A 19,777-nucleotide genomic window follows, 5' to 3' on the forward strand; every position below is an offset into this window, starting at 1 on the left:
TATGAGAACAGAATTTGGTGTGGGAACAGCCCATTTTGGAATCAAAATTAGAATGAAAACTTGGGTACTCAGAAATTCTTTGAAGATGGGTCACTTCTCTAAGCCTCAGTTTCCACCTCCATAAAATGGGTTTCCTTAATGGCAACTCTAACTACACGTATATATCTCTGTGAACTATAATTGCAGCTATTCAAAAGTGGGCATGTGGGAAAGAAGGCTGAGAAGGGATATTGAGAAACTGAAAATGGCTTACTAGAGTGATTTTTTTTCTTTTTTCAAATAAAAAAATTTTTTTTTCATTGTATTTCTGTGTTTCTCAGCCCTATCGGACCCAATGCCCTCTTTTTATAACTATTATTTTGTGACATGCCCTTTAGTACCCAGAAATAAAAATCATAGATTCCATAGCTCCCTTGCACACCTAATTTCATAAAAGCTCGATATAATGACCTTGCTGTATTATAAAGGAGAATGGAAGGAAAGTAATTTACATAAAATAGTATGTATTTCAAAATGTAGCTGCTTGACTGTGAATACAGAAGACATACCAATGTAGGCGGGTGCCTGCACTGATCTCTAGAATCGCCTCGAATGGGATGCCTACTGAAGCCATCTGATGCAGGCGTGCTTTGTTGGGGCCTCTGATACTTTGAGTGGCACTGCCACCAGTGCTGGGGGTTCCTGACACGGTGAACAATGGCTGGTAAACTTTTGGAATAAACAAAGTGAGATTTATCATTTAGTCCCGGATCTGGAAGCTTCAGTGTAAATTATGACTGAAAAATACTTCTGTATTTATAGGGAAAATCGAGTTTACCAGTAAGTCTTTTCATCAGCTTGAGGGTCCAGACAGAGAGACTTTGGGATGCCAGCTAGGATGTGGGGCAGTTCTGCGTGGGCTGAAGTTGTCCTTTCTATGGCATGGACCTGACCTTCTCAGTATTCATAGTGCCCTTTCCCCACCATTGTGAAAACCAAGAGCGATCCCACACATTTCCAAAATAGCGTGAGACCACAGCTGTATTTTAATTAAAAATAAAAAGCAAACACTATGCTTTGGGAGGACTTTGACAACATCTGGGCTGGCATCACTGTCTCACTGAGGCTAAAAGCAAGTGAGGACAGTAGCACTGATCCCACATCCAGGAAATTGAAAGTGAATCAATTTTGTATCATCTAACCTGACAGGTTCGGCACGTCTCTCCTGTCACATTCCTGTCTGTCCTTGGAGTCGCTGTACGGAATCTGCACAGATCCGTGTTGTTGCTAATAGGATTTGTCTCACACTAAGCATTCAGTTTCCTGTTCTCTGAGACCAAGGTGTATACTCTCCTCTCCTTCCTGAGCCCAACGTTCATTGTATTTCAGCTAACAAAATAATTCCCTGCCAGATGGCGGGGGCGAGAAACATGGCCCCTGGGAGAGATGATGGTGCTGTCACCGAAGGCTGGACTGGTCAGTACCAGTTTGGATTAGAGCCAGGCATTGCTAAGGTGAGACTGTCAGATGAGTTTGCAGCAGGCAGTCTCATGTGGGCAGAGCAGACTCTCCAGGACGCAGGAACTCCCCAGCAGCAAGCAAGCTTGAGTCCATGCATCGGGCCCACAGAAGCCTTTTCTGACATCAGTGTTCTGTCTGCTTCAGAGTTGGGGGAATTTTAGTAGGGCTTGGGATTTCAAAAGGAAAAAGTGCCACTCACATTGCGAATTTAAAGTTCCTGATAGAAAGCTCTCTTTTCAGCCTTCTGATCCCTGCATGGTCCTGGAGGCTGAATCTTTCATTCCAGGCATCTTTCCTGAGCTGTATTACTATTAAAAACAAGACAACAGGCCCCAAAAGAGTCACTAATGCTAACCGAGGCTTGATTACAATTTCAGCTCTCCCAGAAATGGAGTCTTAAGCTGGCCAATCAGAAATTGCCTGATCAGTACTAGCCAAGTCATCTGCCTGAGAGACCTGGCCATCCCCTAAAGGAGAGTGACCTTTCCACAACCAAACCACTTTTTTGGTCTAGTGTAACTTCTTTGTTCCCACTTTCTTCTGCCTACAAAAGTCTTTCATTTTCTGTAGCTCCTCAGACTTCCTTTTTGGCTGCTAGATTGGATGCTGCCCAGTTTGTGAATCATTGAATAAAGCCAATAAGGTCTTTAAAATTTACTCGGTTGAGTTTTGTTTTCTAGCGTTATTTTTGGACTGTTGCCTGTTCTTTAGAATCTGAAAGAAAGGTGCAGTCTTGGACACCCCCTTCCCTCAATTTCGTCCAAAGGATTGTCTTGTAACATTTTCCTATGATGAATTCCATCCGATCACTTAAATGTTCGCTAAAGGTAATCCATCATTTCAAAGCAAAGATCCTAGATCTGGGCAAAGTGAGGTTGGCATGTGTTTATGTGTGCGGACACACGCACACACATGCACACATACACACACACACTGGAAATTATGCCCTGTTTTCTCTAGGATTTGATGTTACATGAGCCCTGGTACATATCCTTGAACCTCAGCTTAGTCTCTTTAACAAATCATGTATCCTCTCTGAGGACTGCTCCCTTTACTTGTGAAATAGAGGCAATTAGTGTTGTAGGGGAGGAAAATAATGTTGTGACAAGGGCTCTACCTCTAGAGATTCTACCCTTCTAGATTCTTGGCTGAGACCCCAACTCCCTGAAATAAAAGGCAGACTAACAGGAGAAAGACAAAGAGAAGTTTAATGACATATATACCTCCTGTATACATTGAGAGATACCAACGAAAACTACCCAAACTACCACCTCAGACACCATCTTCAGCTAAAACCAGAAGATGTTGGGATAGGTAGGGGGAGGCCAGTCATGGGAGTTTACCAGGAAAAGCAGGGTAAGGGTGTTGTGCAGATGCAAGTTGTTGCCTTGTCCACTGGCAAGAGCTTCTAGAAATCTAGTCACCCACTTCCTAGGACAGAGGGGGAGACCCCCTTACAAATGGAGATTTCCCTTATAAGTGTAAATATCTCTTAGGAAAGGGTAACGTCTCCGTTTTCTGATATTTTCTCCTGTCTGCTGTCTCTTAAAAATAACCTAAAATAATCCTTGTGCCACAGATGCGGATCTGGGGTGGCATATCGTGCTCCCCCCTCAGTGTCTACCCTCTCAGGATTGTTGTGAGGATTCGGTGGGGTGCAGGTGTGTAGTGCTTCCCGCGGTGCCTGGCGCATAGCAATCCCTCAGCAAATTGCCAGCGCTAGCTTTACATTTGGTCGGTGCTGGGAGTCTCCTCTCCACTCAGCACTTAGGCATCATGCTTCCCAGTCCAAAAGTCCTTCTCCTTAAAAAACTTGGGGTTCTCCTCTTTCTCTCATGTCCAGTATATGTACCACATTGGTAAGTCCTGTAAGCTTTACCTCGAAGACATGCCCGAGTCCATTCCCATTAATTTCTCTCTACTACCTCTCAGCCATGGCAATAACGTCCTCGTTGAGCCTTCTTTTTGACTCGTAGCCTTTTAAAATCCATTCTCTACGTGGAAGCTGGAGCCATCTTTCAAAATTTTGACCCGCATCACCCCTTTGCTTAAAGCTTGCAGTGGCTCCCCGTGCCACTTGGAATGAAAGTTGAGATCCACACGCAGGTGTTCATGGTTCCATGTGATCTGACCCCTGTCCATCTCTGTGGTCTCATCTTGTACTTTCCCTTCTGCTCATCATGGCCCTGCTGCACTGACCTTCCCTCTGTTCCAGTAAGATAAGCTCATGCTTGCCTACGGGCTTTGCACCTGTGGGTTTTTTCAGCCCGGGAAGCCCTTGCTGGCATGACTTATTTTCACTGTTCGGGCCTTAGCAGAGTTGTCACCTCCTCAGAGAGGCCTTTCCTGACCACCTCGTCCAGTGTAGCCTATCACTGTATGGTCACTTATAAGGTGACCATATAATTTATTGCCCAGTCTAGACCACTTGCAGGGGTGAAAGGGGGATCTATACAAGGAAGCCAGGACAACAGGTTGAATCAAGATGGGTGATGAGCCCTCCCACTACTCACACCCTGTCTATATCATATACTGTGCTTTATTATCTTCACAGCCCTTGTCATTAACTGATGTCATTTGTTAACATATTGATTACCTCTCTGCTCTGTTACAATGTAAACTCCGCGAGCCTGGAGATACCGTCTTTCTGGTTCGCTCTTAGAACCTCATCCCCTTGAATGCTGTCAAAAAAACAAAATTCAAGTGAGTAAATGATAACGATCTTATTGGCTTTATTAAATTCATGAATCAGGCAGCATCCAATTCAACGGATGGGAAGGAGCTCTAAGGAGGTGTACAAAATGATTTTTATAGCTATGTTAACCTTAACAATGAAAACTGCCAATTATTTTACCAGCAAAAATGGGTTTATTAGGGAATAGCAAAGAGTTGCAACCTGGGATAAGCAAGCTACCCCCAAAATCAAAGGTAAGTCCGCAGAACAAGGGAGGAGGCTCTTTCGCACAAGAAAGGAGGAAGTGGGGAGGGGTGTTCTAAACAAGAAGCCCATTGGGCTAAACTGGGAGCTTGAAGTATGGTGGCTTCTCATTGGCTGAGCCGTGACTGTCTCTTACTGGCTGGGCTGTTGCAGGAGCGGGAGGAAACTTTTCTTCCTGGGCTGGGAGAGTGAAGTAGTGTGTGTACCTGCAAGGTGGTCTCTTCCTCTTGGATGTGCAAATGAGGTCGAGCGGTAGGGGATGAGAGCCTCTCCTGTTGATTCTCCCAACTCCATTTCGGTGAATTTCTCCCTTTATTTTCACAGGCCAGAGCGAGTGGGAACAGAAAGTTATACTTGGCCAAGAAACAGGTTGGTTATTGCAAGGTCATTTTTCTTTAGGGGATGACGGGTCTGTCAGGCAGATTACCTGACTAGTGCTGATCAGACTATTCTTGATTGACCGGTTTAGGATTCCATTTCTGGGAATGCTAAAACTGTAATTAAGTCTCAGTTTGGTGATGTGGGCTTCAGCAGAAGTGAGGCCATTTTGAGCCTGTTGCCTTGTTTTTAACAACACGGTTTAGCACATAGTAGGTGCTCTGTAAGTATGTGGGGATTAAAATATGTTGACTGTAAGGCACCTTACAATGTCCGTGGATTAGGTAGTTGGGTTACTTATGGGATTAGTTATGAGTTAGGTAGCTGGGATTATGGGTGAGTTATCCTGGCTCCACTGATCTTTTCATTTTGAACCGTGAATCAGAAAACCTGCCTTTCTGCGCTGATCAGGAACCATGTTCTTGTCCAAATCAGGAGCTCTAGCCAAAGCTGGCATGGGTTGTACAGGGCTACCCAGAGGTTGCTTATTCTTAGTGGCCCCCTTTTTTGAATTAGCTTTGATAAGCACAGATCATGAGATAGTTCCAGGAGTGAGAGGTACTTAGTCAACCTGATGAGAGAGTGCCATGGTTCTGCAACATCTGGAGCCATAAAATAAATGCTCTCCTTGCTTATTGATTGGAAGTGCCAGAAAAGCAATGCTGGAAATAACACACTGGGATCATTGAATTAATTAGTGTGGATACCGATTGTGCAAAATCCGGTTATTGTGTAGTGGGGATTGGATTGCCTGTTAATTAATATTTAAGTCCTTTGGAAGTGGCACGGAAGGAAGAACCCTCTCGCCACCCTTTGGTTCCTCCACAGCCCATCCCCATGAGATAGGATTTCTGGGGGCCCCACAGAAATCCCCTTATCACAGGCAGCACAGATTGCAGACAGGGCTTGGACTTGGATTATTTGCATTTCTATAAAGGAAGGGCCTGGTATTATGTAACGGCTCTGGGTTCCGAGGGCTTCTAATGGGCCTCCCTTTGTACAGTCTCTTAGCAACCAATTGAAGTTTGTAGCTGAAACAAAGAGACTCAAGACCATCATTCCTTGAGCACATTCCTCTGAGTCCGGCCTGCCTGCCTCGAAGAGAACTAACTTGGGGGCTACGAACCTTTTCTTCTTTGCCAAAGTTCAGCGATCCTTGTTCAATCACTGTTTCACCTGGGAAGGCAAAGGAATTGGGAGGTGGGGGAGACAGGTTAGAGACCAGCTGTGCTTTGTCTTTAGAACTTCCTGGGAAGCCAGGGAAAGTCTTGAAAGGAGTTGACTTGCATTCATTCTTTCTAAAGTGAGGTAATACTGAGTGATAGTCAGGAGTGTCCTTTAGGGCCTGTGGGAACCTGGGCTCTCTCACTTGTTAGTTGTATGTCCTTGGATGACTTACATTTTGGGGCTTCAGTTGCTTCATCTGTCACACGAGAACAAAAATTGTACCTTCCTCACTGGTTTTCTGAGAACATTACGGGACATCATAAATTTAATACATTGTTATCCAGGGTTAGGGTACCCTGTGTGTCAGGCACTTTGCTTGGTGCTGAAGGCACTGATGTAAATAGAACAGACAAAAATCCTTGCTCTCATGGAGGGCGTATAATAGCAAGTGCGCGCACACGTGTGTGTGTGTGTGTGTGTGTGTGTGTGTGTGTAGTATACAGAGATCATAAATATACACGTTAGCTATTTGTTCATTAACTTGTTAATTCAAGTTAGTCATTCATGTGTTCATTTATGCAGTGATTAATTCTTAATGACCTATCCGTCTGTCCATCCATCTGTCCGTCCGTCCATCTGACATTTGCTGAAGGAAGAGGACAAGAGTAACATGATCCTTATATTCAGTGTAACCAAAGCTATGGTAAAAGATGATATAGACAAGGTTTATGATAAAGTATCTTAACTTGGGTGCTACTGCTATTTTGGGCCATATAATCCTTTGTCGTGTGTGTGTGTGTGTGTGTGTGTGTGTGTGTGTGTGTGTGTGTATGTGTGTGTGTGGTGGGGGATGGGCTGTCATTTGAATTGTAGGCTATTGAACAACAACCCTGACTTCTACTCTCTAGATTTCTATAGCACCCTCATGTGACAACCACATGTCTCCAGGACATTGTCAAATGTCCCCTAGGGGGGAGGTTGGGGGGGGGGGACAGAATTGCTCTCAGTTGAGAAACCCTGGTTTATAGGAACATTTGTCCTCAGGAAGGGAAATTAATCCATCACATTTCACCAGAAAGGAAATGAACCCAGGACTTTAATTTCTGCAGCAACGGCAGCATTTCCAGACATTTTGTTTCCTAGAGATCTGTTTTCTTGTGCCGAAAAGCAGGAGGTACTTGGGGAGTTTTTGAAATTAGAAATAGAATCTTACCCCACAGGAACCCTTTCCATCACCTCTGAGAAGTGTGGCTTATTTAAAAAACATCTCCAAGGCTTACTGAGGAAGTCATTCTGACAGAGAAGCCGTTGCTAACCTGGCATATGGGCTCAGACTTAGTGCCTTTGGAATCTGTCCTGATTATATTGATGGCTCCATACTTACAAAGTTCAACCCGAGATTCCTCAGTGGGATAGGAGAGAGTGAGGCCTTCTCTCTAGGGAATTCTATTGAGTTCAGCCAAAGTGCTGGATCCCCCTGCTTGATGATAAGGAACATGCTTGATAGGGTATCAGGTTGAGACCAGAGCAAGCATTTTGGTCCACAAGCACCTTGCAAGGTCAGCTCCTGAATCCTAGCAAGGTGACTCACCTTGCCTCATTCCTCCCTGCCCTGGATGTGTCCATTCCCAGGGACATCTGAGTCGCAGGAAGGTTGTCTGGGAAGCCTGTGGTGTCCTAAATAGCTCCTGAATCTTACGGTTTCTCTCCATTCCCCTGCATCCTCTCTGCTCCCCCCTTCCTGTTGAGGCTATCATCATATCCCATCCGGACTGTCATAGTAGCTTAGTAACTGTTGACCTCCCACCCGCTCTTCCTCCCTTCCACCTCTCCTCTGCACAGCAGAGACCAGAGTCTTCCGGGTGAACGTAGACCAGAATTCACACTGGCCTGCAAAGCTGTGCATGATCTGCCCTCCTCCCCAAAGTCATCACCAACCACTCTCCCTGTGCCCACTCTAGGCCCACTCCACCGGCCTTCCTAGCAGATCCACACCTCAATACACAAATATGATCATGTCACAGCTCCCCTTACAGGCCTCAGTTTCTACGGATCTTCTCTGGTCCCCATTGTTCTGAGGATAAGAATCCCAACAAGGCTCCTGAGTCTGCCATAGTTGGGCTTCTACCTGCCATTCTGACCTCTTGTCCCCTAAACCCCCATCTCTGTGGTCCGGCTGCCTCGTGCAGGCCGTGCATGTGGTCGTGCATGCAGAACTCCCTGTCACGGGCTTTGCTCCTCCTTGGCGGCTCTACCCTTCCCTTCCTTCGTGCCAGTTAAGCCTTCGTCATACATCACATCTGAGCTCCAGCATCATCTTCTCACGACCAGCTCCTGCCCTCTTGTTATATGTGCTTATTCCATTATACACTCTCGCACACTGCTTCCTAGTGGCCAGTTTTCATTTCTGTGCACACTTATTATATTAACACCTGTCCTCCACAGTAGACCCTGAGCTCCAATGTGGCCATGTCTGTCTTATTACTGTTTTCACCCAGTGTTTTTGAATTGTGCCTGACTCCTAGCACTCATAGGTGCTCAGTAAGTGTTAGCTGGAAGACTGAGTGAATAGTGCCTCAGTGACAAAGCCCCATGTTTGGGGGATTAGGGCCACATGAGCTTCTCTGCGGCCCCGGGGGGGGGGGGGATGCAGGTTGAGGTCGGGGCTGACTAGGGAATTTGCAATCGGTGAGGCATGAGGGCAGGTCAGAGCAGCAGGAAGTTCTATCTTCTGACGTTCTCTTACACTTTCTGTGTGCACCTTCATCCTGTATTATCCTGTATCACAAGGCCCTTGAAGGTAGGCGTAGAAGTTGTTATTTTTGTACCATGAGCACTTTGCCCAGGGCCTGGCATATAGGAGCTGCTCAAGAAAGCAGCCCTGAATGAGTAGATGTATGTGTTACGGATTCAGTGCAGATCTGATCATCTGAGGTGAGGTTTTTGTAGGGGTAACTGGGGGAAGGAAGGGAAAGCGTGGGGTGTGACAGTCCAAGGCTTTTTATCAGTATAACAGGGTGTGTTGGAGTTTTTAACACATGGTAGAAAGGGCCCGAGTGATTTCTTTTTCAGCTAAAACATTGATTTATTATTTATTATTTAAACATACTTTTATTTATTAAAAACATAACTTTTTGCCAGGCCCTGTGATAAATGCTTTATATGCATTACCTGGTTTAACACGAAGACGTTAATTTGCAGATGCTGCTTAATTTGTAGATGGGTAAACTGAGGCTTGGAGATAGCTGATGAGCCTAAGAGCAGAGAGTAATTGGCAAAAGGCCAAATGAGTACTCAGATTTGGGTCTGACTCCAAAATTCACACGGCCAGTTTACTGCAAGGACTCCTTCACTAACTCTGGGTCCTTAAGAGAGGCAGCCAACACCTTTGCCTTCTTGTCCTCACCCATCGGATGGGAGATTCCATTCCTGCCCAGATCTCAAGGTTGAACAGGGGGATATGTGGGTGCAGACAGGCATCAAGAGTCATCTGGCCAGAAGGGGTGTCGTGACTCATTCATTGAGTTCCAGCTCCACGTAAGCGTGAAAGGGCCTGTTAGTCTTACACAACCTCCCATTTCTCAATCCTCTGATGATGGTAAGACAGCCGTCTGCATGCAAGGCGACCCTGAACAGCTACGTGCTTCCCAGTTCCCACTGGAGGGGCCCCTTAACATCTTAGCAGGCTAAGAAGCCAGAAGAGGTGTTTGAGTCTGGTTTCCAGTAATTCGCTCTGCTCTGTGAACTTCTGGGTTTGCTTGTCCAATTTCCTGAAAATTGGATTAATAAGTGTTAATTGGTGCTGACTCAACTGGTTTACAAGGGATGGGGTCAGATGGAAGAGAAGCACACTGGTGTGACGGAGGGATCCAAGGCCTCTGGGAATTCGTTTTCTGCATGGATGCCGATAGCATAGGCTACCTCTGGCACTTTCTTCCAAGCTGCTCTTAGGGAAGACAGTATCATCCCCACAGACCTTTGAAAAGTGGAGGGACACTTCTTGCATTAGAACAAGGAGAGGGTTTGCTTTGGATGCTGGCGAGCTTGAGGATTGGGTCAAGATGCTCATTCATTCATTCATTCATTTTATGTTATTATTTTATTTTTTAAATATCATTTATTGACAAATTGGTTTCCATACAACACCCAGTGCTCATCCCAACAAGTGCCCTCCTCATTGTCCATCAGCCACTTTCCCCTTTCCCCTACCCCTCATCAACCCTCAGTTTGTTCTTAGCATCCAAGAGTCTCTTATGGTTTGCCTCCCTCCCTCTCTGTAACTTTTTTATTTTCCCCTGCCCCTCCCCCATGGTCTTCTGTTAAGTTTCTCAAGATCTACCTATCATTCATTTATTCATTGAATCTTTTCTTGTGCCAAAAAGCAGGAGGTACTTGGGGAGTTTTTGAAATTAGAAATAGAATCTTACCCCACAGGAACCCTTTCCATCACCTCTGAGAAGTGTGGCTTATTTAAAAAACATCTCCAAGGCTTGCTGAGGAAGTCGTTCTGCTATGTGTCAGGCCGTTCTGGGCTCTGGAGACCCAGTGATGAATAAAACAAAATTTCTGTCCTCATGAAGCTTACAGTCTATCTGAGGTAGGTAAACAATAACTGAATGAATACACGATAGGACTTCAGGTAGCATTTCTATCCAGTGCTTCAGCATTCTCTCTTAAGTATGAGAAAAGATCATCTTAAAATTTTTTTTTAATGTTTATTTAATTTTGAGAGAGAGAGACAGACAGACACAAGTGGAAGAGAGGCAGAGAGATAGGGAGAATCCATAGCAGGCTCCAGGCTCTGAGCTGTCAGCACAGAGCCCGCCGCAGGGCTCAAACTCATGGACCATGAGATAATGACCTGAGCCAAAGTCAGACGCTCAACTGACTGAGCCACCCAGGTGCACCAAGAAAAGATCATCTTTTTAAAAAATAGCTTTATTGAGGTATAAGTCACATACTATAGAAATTAACCCCTGGAAGTATACAGTTTGATGGGTTTTCGTATGTTCACACATATGTGCAGTCACCACCACAGACAATTTTAGAACATTTCATCATCCCAGGGGTGCCTGAGCAGTGCAGTTGGTTGAGTGTCCATCTTCAGTTCAGGCCATGATCTCATGGTTGGTGAGTTCGAGCCCCGCACTGGGCTCTCTGCTGTCAGCATGGAGCCCACTTTGGATCCTCTGTCCCCCTATCTCTCTGCCCCTCCCCTACGTGTGCGTGTGCTCTGCTTTCTCAAAAATAAAGAAACATTAGGGGGAAAAAAAGAACATTTCATCACTCCAAAAAGAAACTATAAGCTTTAGCTAACACCATCCTATACCCCAACCTCCACCCCCAACCCTAGGCAAGCAGTAATCTACTTTCTGTATGGATTTGACTGTTGTGGACAGAGAAACAAACAGTTCTTTTGTGAGAGTGAGGGGCAAGGCAGGAGCCTTTACCATCCTCACCTCCCAAATGAGGCCTCTTGGACTCCATTTCCCTTGGAGCTGCCTCCAGGATCCAAATTTCTATTGCTTTACACGCTCGGTTTCTGGGGGTGCTGGCCGGTGTCCCGATACATAATCACTCCTTCGTGACCTTACCTTCTGCCTCTAAGCCCTACCTCAGCTGACATGCTTCCAGCCAGCAAACCCTGAGCATAAATGTGCATATGTGTGCACACAGAGGAGGCTCTGGTCCCCTGCTCAGGTGCATCTCCAAGCAGTAATCAGCATGTCCTGGTCACAGGAGCCTCACCTTAGGCCGAGCTGCTGTAATTCCCCACCTGGATGGCAGCAGCAGCCTGTTCTCTGGTTTCCCCACCTCCCACCTTGCTTCCCTCCCAACCTGTTCTTCCTGCAACGTCAGGATAAACGCTATAAAGCATGAATCTGACCACGTCACTCTTGCGCTGATGCGTGTCCCACATGGTCCTCAAGATAGCTGAGGCTCTGTCCATGGTGCACGAGGCCCTGCATAACCTGGCCCCTGCCGGCCACTCCAGCGTCCTCTAGCTCCGTTCCCCTTGGCCATATGAATCACCGGCAGTCCCTGCAGAGGTGCCGCCACTCCCTGGCAGGCCTTTGCACATGCTGCGGCCCTCTCTGGAACATTCTCCTGCCCATAGCACCTGACCAGCTCCTGCTCATCTTTCAGGCTTTGGCTTAGAGATTAATTAGAGATTATTTTTGGGGCCTTCCCTGTCTCTTCAGAATCTGGTTAGGTGCCTATATTATTTCCCCATTGCTGCTTGACAAATTACCCCAATTTAGCATTCTCCAGGGGTGGCTAAGTTGGGTGGTTCTGGATCAAGGTGTCATGACATTGGCCTGGGCTTCAGTCATCTAGGGCTTGACCAGGGCTGGGTGATCCCTTTTATTTTTTATTTTTTTTTAATGTTTATTTATTTTTGAGAGAGAGAGGGAGACACAGAATCCAAAGCAGGCTCCAGGCTCCGAGCTGTCAGCACAGAGCCCAATGCGGGGCCCAAACTCACGGACCGTGAGATCACAACCTGAATGGAAGTCGGATGCTTAACGACAGAGCCATGCAGGCGCCCCAGGTGATCCCTTTTAAAATAGCTCAGCCACATAGCTGTTGGCAGGAGGCCTCAGTCCCTCACTCCATACAACATGGCAGCCAGCTTCCACCAGACTGATGGGCTGAGAGAGAGCAGGGAGGAAGCTACGATGCCTTTTGCATGTTGGCAGTAGACTGAATGTTTGTGTTCCCCTCCCCACTTTGTATGTTGAAATCCTATCCCCCAGTGTGACGGCATCAGGTGAGGCCCTTCAGGAGGTGATTAGGTCCTGAGGATGGAACCCTCATGAATGGGAGCCATGCTTTAAAAAAAAAGGGGGCCCCGAGAGCTCTCTCTCCCTCATGTGGGGCTACAAGAGCATAATAGTCTGCAGTCTGGAAGAGGGTCCTCACCAGCCCCTGACTGTGTTGACACTCTGATCCTGGACTTTCAGGCTCTAGAACTGTGCGAGAAATAAGTTTTGTTGTTTATAGGCCCCCCCCAGTGGTATTCTGTTTATAGCAGCCTGATAGGCTAAGATGATGTCCCAGGCCCTGAAGTCACATACTGTGGCTTCTATCATATTCTGTTGGTTACAAGTGACTCATGAAGTCCAATACACCCTTAAGGGAAGGACAATTAAACTCTACCTCATGAAAGAAGGAGTATCCAAGAATTTGTGGGCACATTTTAAACTACCATAGTGCCCCTCGTCCACACCCCCACAGCATCCTGCACTTACCCCTGACTGAGCATTTGGCAGACTGCTGTCACTGTCTGTCCCCCACGGCTCCCCATGAGTGCCTTGAGGATCAGGGCTGCTTTCCGTTCCCAGTTATATGCCTAGATTCTACCATAGTGCCTTGCACAGTGCTTGGTGACCATTGAATGACTCAGTGACCTGTTCTGGACACATAAATGGTTTAACAAGTTTGTTAAACTTTGCATGCCTGCAAATCACCTGGGTTTTTTTTTTAAATGAGGATTCTGATTGAGTAGGTCTGGGGTGGAAGCCGAGATGCTGTTTTTTTTCCTAACAAGCTCCCAGGTGATGCTGATGCTGTGCTTCGTGGAGGCGGGTCTTAGAACACGTGATCCTATTCGCAGACAAGCCGAGTAACCTAGCTGGGAAGACACTGCAGCCGGTAGGACAGCCTGAGGCCCGCCACAGGCAGCGTTGGCCTAGTCCTGGGCTTACCTACTGTTGTGCTGGGCTCCCTCTCCCTTCATTGGCCCAGTATGATGGAGGAGATGCCAGAAAAAGACAGTCAAGAAGGCATCTGTGGGGTACAGGAAGACTTCCAATCTCTTGTAAGTTCTCTTAGCTCTGGCTCTGGAATGTCGAGCCTGGGGTCCCTCATGTATGGGCAAAGGGGTTGTGTGGCATGAGGAATGGCCAGAGGGAAGCTGGCCAAGCTGCCTGGGGGGATCCAGAAGAAAGGTAGGGTTGGGTGGTTGTGGGTGATAGAGTCCCCATCCCCACCCCAGAGAACTCATGAAACCCAGCTGTGGCTGGAGGCCGGCCAATAGACTAGATGGTGTGTTTATACTGTTTTTCCCAGTTCTTGGGAGGATACACAATTCTAAGGGTCACATTTTCGGGAAAATTGAGTTGACTTGGATCATTGAAATGTTTTCTCTTAATACCTTGGATTTTACTTTGATCCTGTGTCTCTGATTTTAGCAGCCTGGGGCACTGATGTATGTGTGTGACATCTCTGGTCTCAAGCCCGCTTTCTTCCTACCTCCTGGGGCTGATGAAAGTGCATAGGGCAATAATGAAAACCCCTCACATTTGGGGAAAGGTTTCACATCTACCTAATTCAGTGGTTCTCATCCTGGACCGCACATTAGAATCACCTGGGATCTTTAAAAACGATGCCTGGGTTTTGCCTCCAGAGATCTGACTTAATTGGTCTGGAGTGTGGTGTGGACACGAACACTTAAAAAACCTGCATTTAAGTGCATTGTGTGGCTGTGGTGGAGAGCCCCTGGTTTCATCTTGGGGGAACCCTTTACTAATAGGTAAGGTGGGTAAGATTCTCTCCTCTTTCTTGTGTTTTTAACACATGGAAACAGTGTATTACAAAGTTGAGTGGCTAGCTCAAAGTCACAAACCAATAAATCAAAGGGTAGAACTTAAGCCCATGTTCGCTGGTTGGTTTTTTTCCATTTGCATCAGGATTGCCTCCATGTAGCTAGTATTATGCCAAAGGAAGGGAAACTGAGTCTGATGGTTAATTTTATTTGTACACTTGACTGGGCCCTGATAGTTGGTTTAGCAGTATTCTGGATATGTCTGTGAGGGTGTTTTGGAGTAAGCTTAATACTTGAATCCATAGACTGAGTAAAGCAGATTAACTTCCCTAATGTGGATGGGCCTGATCCAAACAGTTGAAGGTCTGAATAGACTAAAAATACTGACCCTCCTGCTGGCAAGGGGGAGTACCTCCTGCCTGACTGCCTTGACCTCGGTCTTTTCCTCTCTTCAGACACGAAGTTAGACATTAGCTCTTCTTTGGGACTGGAACCACATCATTGGCTTTCCTGGTTTTCAGGCCTTTGGGCTTAGGCTCGAACTTCAGTCATCAAGTCTCCTGGGTCTCCAGCTGGCTGACTGAAGATTTTGAGCCTTGGCCTCCATAATCAGGGAAGCCATTCTTTATAACAATAAGTCTAATTTGTAATAACAACATGATAGTAACCTTATTTATGTTAATACATCTTATAAAGTTTATGATTTTCTGTGTATGGATATGTCTTGTATTGGTCTCTTTCTTCAGTAAATCCTGACTAATACGCTGAGAGATGTAACAATTAGGTTTCTGTATAGAGGTCAGGCTTTTAAGTTAGGATACAGTTAGGGAGGGTTGTATGTCCTTTATTTCCTGTGATGTTCGTTCCTCGTCCTGTTTCCAGTCTTGGAAGCTGGGTCTGGACCAGTACCTATATCAGATGAGCAAATCCTAGATGCCTTGTGTCGGCCGATGCTCATTGTGAATAGGCAAGGTTGGAAAACAAAAGTTGGCAGGAAGGACTGTCCTAGAGCATGAGTGTTCTTTGTTTTGAACGATTCTCCATTCTGGAGTTCATCCAAGTTCAAATTCGGACCCTTGTAACCTACCTGCCCACCATTCATCCCCAGTTAAATCAGCAGATGCCCATGATGGAAGTTGGAGATGCCGAGATAATTCCTGTGGTGATGTGGGAGACCCCAAAGGTTGTACAAAAAAAAAAAAAAAAAGCATTATCCAAGGAATGAAGCCCAGTGCTTAGCCACCACTTAGCCAGGGAGTGTGTTCAATCAGAATAATTGGGGGCGGGTGGAGGGGAGTATTTTGTGGTAATTGTTACCACAGCTGGCTCCAGAGCCCCTCTTAAGAGAGGATAGAACGTAGGAGAGAACTTGCCTTTATAGTTTTCATTAGGTATGGAATGTGGGACCTGGAGGGACTGGTCTGCTCCCTCCCTTGGAGTAAGCTTAATACTTGAATCCATAGACTGAGTAAAGCAGATTAACTTCCCTAATGTGGATGGGCCTGATCCAAACAGTTGTATGCCTGAATAGACTAAAAAGACTAACCCTCCTGCTGGCAAGGGAGAACTTGCAGTGGATGGCTGGACTGTGGAGGTGGAGGAGAGCAGGCAGAAGGAGAGAAAAGACTGGAAATGCAATGGGGAGCCCAAAGCATGCCTGGAATCTGGAGACTGCCCGAATGGTGGTGGAGGAGAGATTTCTGGGGCTTTTGAGAATGGGGCTATCGAGTATTAAATTCCTGATCGTTGGAAATGCCATCTTGCAGTCCCTTCTCTGAAAGCACTGGTCAAGTCTTTGGTTTGTGTATCTTGGCAGTAGTACGTTGGGGAGCAGTGGGTTCGGGTGCTTCTGGTAGGGGAGGGGGGTGTGGTGCAGAAAGGAGCAAGAACCCCTGAAGAATAGACGGGTGACCTGTAAGATGAACCAGTTCAGTGGATGTGGAACCCAGGGCTGTAGCTGACCTTGAGTGTCTCCAAGAATCTCCAAAGAGACTGGGGAGCAGTACTTTTTTTCCATCAGTTCAGGGTGTTGGAGAAAATATCCCCTGAACATCAGAAGTTTAGGTGATAGTTGGCACCTTGTCATGAACAGGGGCTTAAGGAAGATACCAAGTTTCAAACAGAGAATGGTTGTGGAGACCAGATTAAATGGAGCACCCCCGAAGAAATGAGATTATGGACTCATTCACTAAACACTGGCACACTGCCTTACGTGCCAAGCCTTTTAATCTGTGCTGAAAATTTAGACCTTAGCCCTGCCTTCCAGCTTTTTACCTCTGGGTGTGAAGGTGGTGGGGCAGACCTTTACTGACCTCCTCCCAATTGCAGACAGTGGGCTGTGTATTTCCTATGTGCTGTTCTTCTAAGATTCTCCCAGCACCTTTGTGAGGAACTGTTATCCCCAACATACAGATGGGTAGGCTGAGGTCCTGAGAGGTTAAACTTGACCCAAACCTGACTCAGCTGACCCATAATGAAACCAGTATTTGGCCACAGGATGATCTGACTCCGAAGTTGGAGGAGGTGCTGGAAAATTCATAGCAAAGGGTTCAGTCTTGATAATTGTGATTTGAAAAAGTTCTTCCTCTTCCTCCACAGTCCCACCCAATCTGCAGTGACGGCTACCAGCCTATCTGCTGTCCATGCTTTCTAACCACGGGGCTCACCAGTGCTTTCCTCATCAGCTTTGTTTTTATTTATTTATTTATTTACTTATTTATTTATTTACGTTTATTTATTTTTGAGAGACAGGGCATGAGTGGGGGTGGGGCAGAAAGAGAAGGAGACAGAGAATCTGAAGCAGGCTCTAGGCTCTGAGCTGTCAGCAAAGAGCCTGACTCGGGGCTCGAATCCACGAACCATGAGATCATGACCTGAAGAGCTCCGTTTTTAGATGCAAACACACCAACTCAGCAAGGCAAGGCCACCTCCTCACAGAGGAGTTTGCTGGCCAGAGGGCTCTGGGTGGTGCTGAGGGCACAGAGCAGCAGGAAGCTCTGAGGAGACTGGGATCCCGGGAGGAGGGTATCATGGAAACGTGGAAGATGCTGCTGCTTCAGGTGAGACTCATGCACCGTAATTAGTGAAGGGGAGTTACAGGGACCTTTTTAATGAACCTTGTGCCTAGTGACAAGGAGAAAAGGAGAAATCCATCGTGTTGTCCCATGAGCACAAATACTCCACGAGTGAGGGTGAAATCAGCTGTGTTATCCATATGATATTTATTTCAAGTGATTTGCTGAAGACAGGTCTGGAACCCTTCTCCTTAAGGAATTATCTAGGAGCTGGGGGGAGGCAATTTGGGCACTTGAGGAGCAGAAAGGAATCGGACTGGCAAGCCGAGAAGCCCCCTGAGCCTGGAGTTGGTGGTGGCAAGTGTATAGACATCTGTTGTTTTTGTCTCTTTCACATCATCCTCTCCCTTTGGGGAGCAGCTCCTCTTCCATTGGATCGTATGATGGAGATGGGGCTGCCAATCACAGCTTCTCACCCAATCCCCTGGCCACAGAGGTGGGCATATGACCCAGACTCAGCCAAATACAGCCCGTCGTGTGCCTGGCCCCTGTGATAGGTGGAGGGCTAGGCATGTGCTCCCAGCTTGCCTGTGAGATCCATTTGCTTGGCAATGAGGACCAAGGATGTTGATGTTTCTGTGTTAGAATTTGAAGGACAAAGCATCTGGGACCTGTGGGGTCGTCTTTCTCTCACGTGGCATTTGCTGTCTGGTGGGGACCATAAAATCAAACCGGGGCCAGTGGAATTGGAGAAAAAGGGGACCATAAGTATGAAGTCTCCAGTTCTGGAGTCCCCGAGGGCACTGTCATTCTTGCATCTTGTTTTTGTGCTTGGTATCTAATGCACTTCTATGAACCAATAGATTGCTCTTCTGAATAAATGCCTTTGAGTTGGCCTACTATGGCTTTCCGGTGAGAACCCTGACTAACGCAGCTAGAATCAATAAAAATTTATTTTGAGAGCAGCTTTTTTCAACGTTTTTTTTTTTTTTTTTTTTTTTTATTTTTGGGACAGAGAGAGACAGAACATGAACGGGGGAGGGGCAGAGAGAGAGGGAGACACAGAATCGGAAACAGGCTCCAGGCTCCGAGCCATCAGCCCAGAGCCTGACGCGGGGCTCGAACTCACGGACCGCGAGATCGTGACCTGGCTGAAGTCGGACGCTTAACCGACTGCGCCACCCAGGCGCCCCGAGAGCAGCTTTTTGTAAGCAGCTGGCACCTTACATGTTCTGTGTTGGGTGTTGAGTTGGAACTTGGGACTCTGTACCTACATGTCTGAACTTGACCTCAGTGGTCAGTAAGGCTCTTTACCCATTCGGTGGGTGAGGAGACTGAGCTGCCCCATGGGAAAGAGGCTCTGTGATCACGCTGCAAATTGGTGGCAGACCCAGGGCTGGAGAGCACCTGGGTCTTTTGGTTCTCATGCCAGCACTTGGCGTTGGAGGTCAGGCGACACGCAGCTTCCAGGCACAACAGTGGGGCACCCAACTAAATAGGAACACTCAGGGTCAAGAGTCTCCAAGCCTTCACCTCCAGCCAGCCGTACCTCCTTTTAGTCTCTGTTCTGTTTCTGCCTTCCGACTTTCAAGACCAGGTGAGGTGTGAATTACACTTGCTTGGATCTCATTCTCAGAGAGAATGGCCTAGAACTGGCCTAGCTGGCCTAGAACTCAACTTTTGGCATCCTGGCAGCAAGGCCTTCAGCCAACCATGCAAAAGGCCTCGATGCCTCCTCCAGAGGCATGGCTTTCAAAGGGACACATCCCCTGGAGCCTGCAGGGGTCGCCTGGGGACTGGGAGTAGGGGCAGGGGCATTGCTAACACAGAGCTTCATTCCCATTTCAACTGGAGGAGCCTTCCCAACCCCCCTTTTTTTTTGATAAAGGAGTTTGTATTTGTATTTTTAAAAATGTTTATTTATTTTCGAGAGTGATCTCGAATGGGAAAAGTACGGGGTGGGGGGGGGGGGACAGAGGATCCGAAGCAGCTCCAAGCTGACAGCAGTGGGATGCAGGTCTCGAACTGATGAATTGTGAGATCGTGATGGGAGCCAAAGTTGGCCACTCAGCTGACTGAGACACCCAGATCCCCAGTTTTTAATTCTTTTATATATTGGTGTTTAATGTGCAGTTCTGTTTGAAAAATGGTTCTGTTTAAAAGACAGGACAAAACCTCCTGAAAACCATTAATCCAATGAACTTGAACCAACCACTACTATTCTCTGAACAA

The 19,777-nt window shown here is 46.8% G+C and overlaps 1 long non-coding RNA gene across 2 annotated transcripts in view; it reads left to right on the forward strand.

The window, feature by feature from the left end:
* LOC122234689 overlaps positions 1 to 19,777 on the forward strand; it is a 115,464-nt gene that overhangs the window by 74,012 nt on the left and 21,675 nt on the right. Inside the window, exon 6 of one of the 2 annotated variants that reach the window (XR_006212598.1) lies at positions 4,763 to 4,807. The exons of the other annotated variant lie outside the window; for it this stretch is intronic. This is a non-coding gene — a long non-coding RNA (uncharacterized LOC122234689). The remainder of the gene's footprint in view (positions 1 to 4,762; positions 4,808 to 19,777) is intronic. 2 annotated transcript variants of the gene reach the window in all.

The sequence above is a fragment of the Panthera tigris genome, chromosome E3, assembly GCF_018350195.1.
Source record: "Panthera tigris isolate Pti1 chromosome E3, P.tigris_Pti1_mat1.1, whole genome shotgun sequence".
Classification (NCBI taxonomy): Eukaryota; Metazoa; Chordata; class Mammalia; order Carnivora; family Felidae; genus Panthera; species Panthera tigris.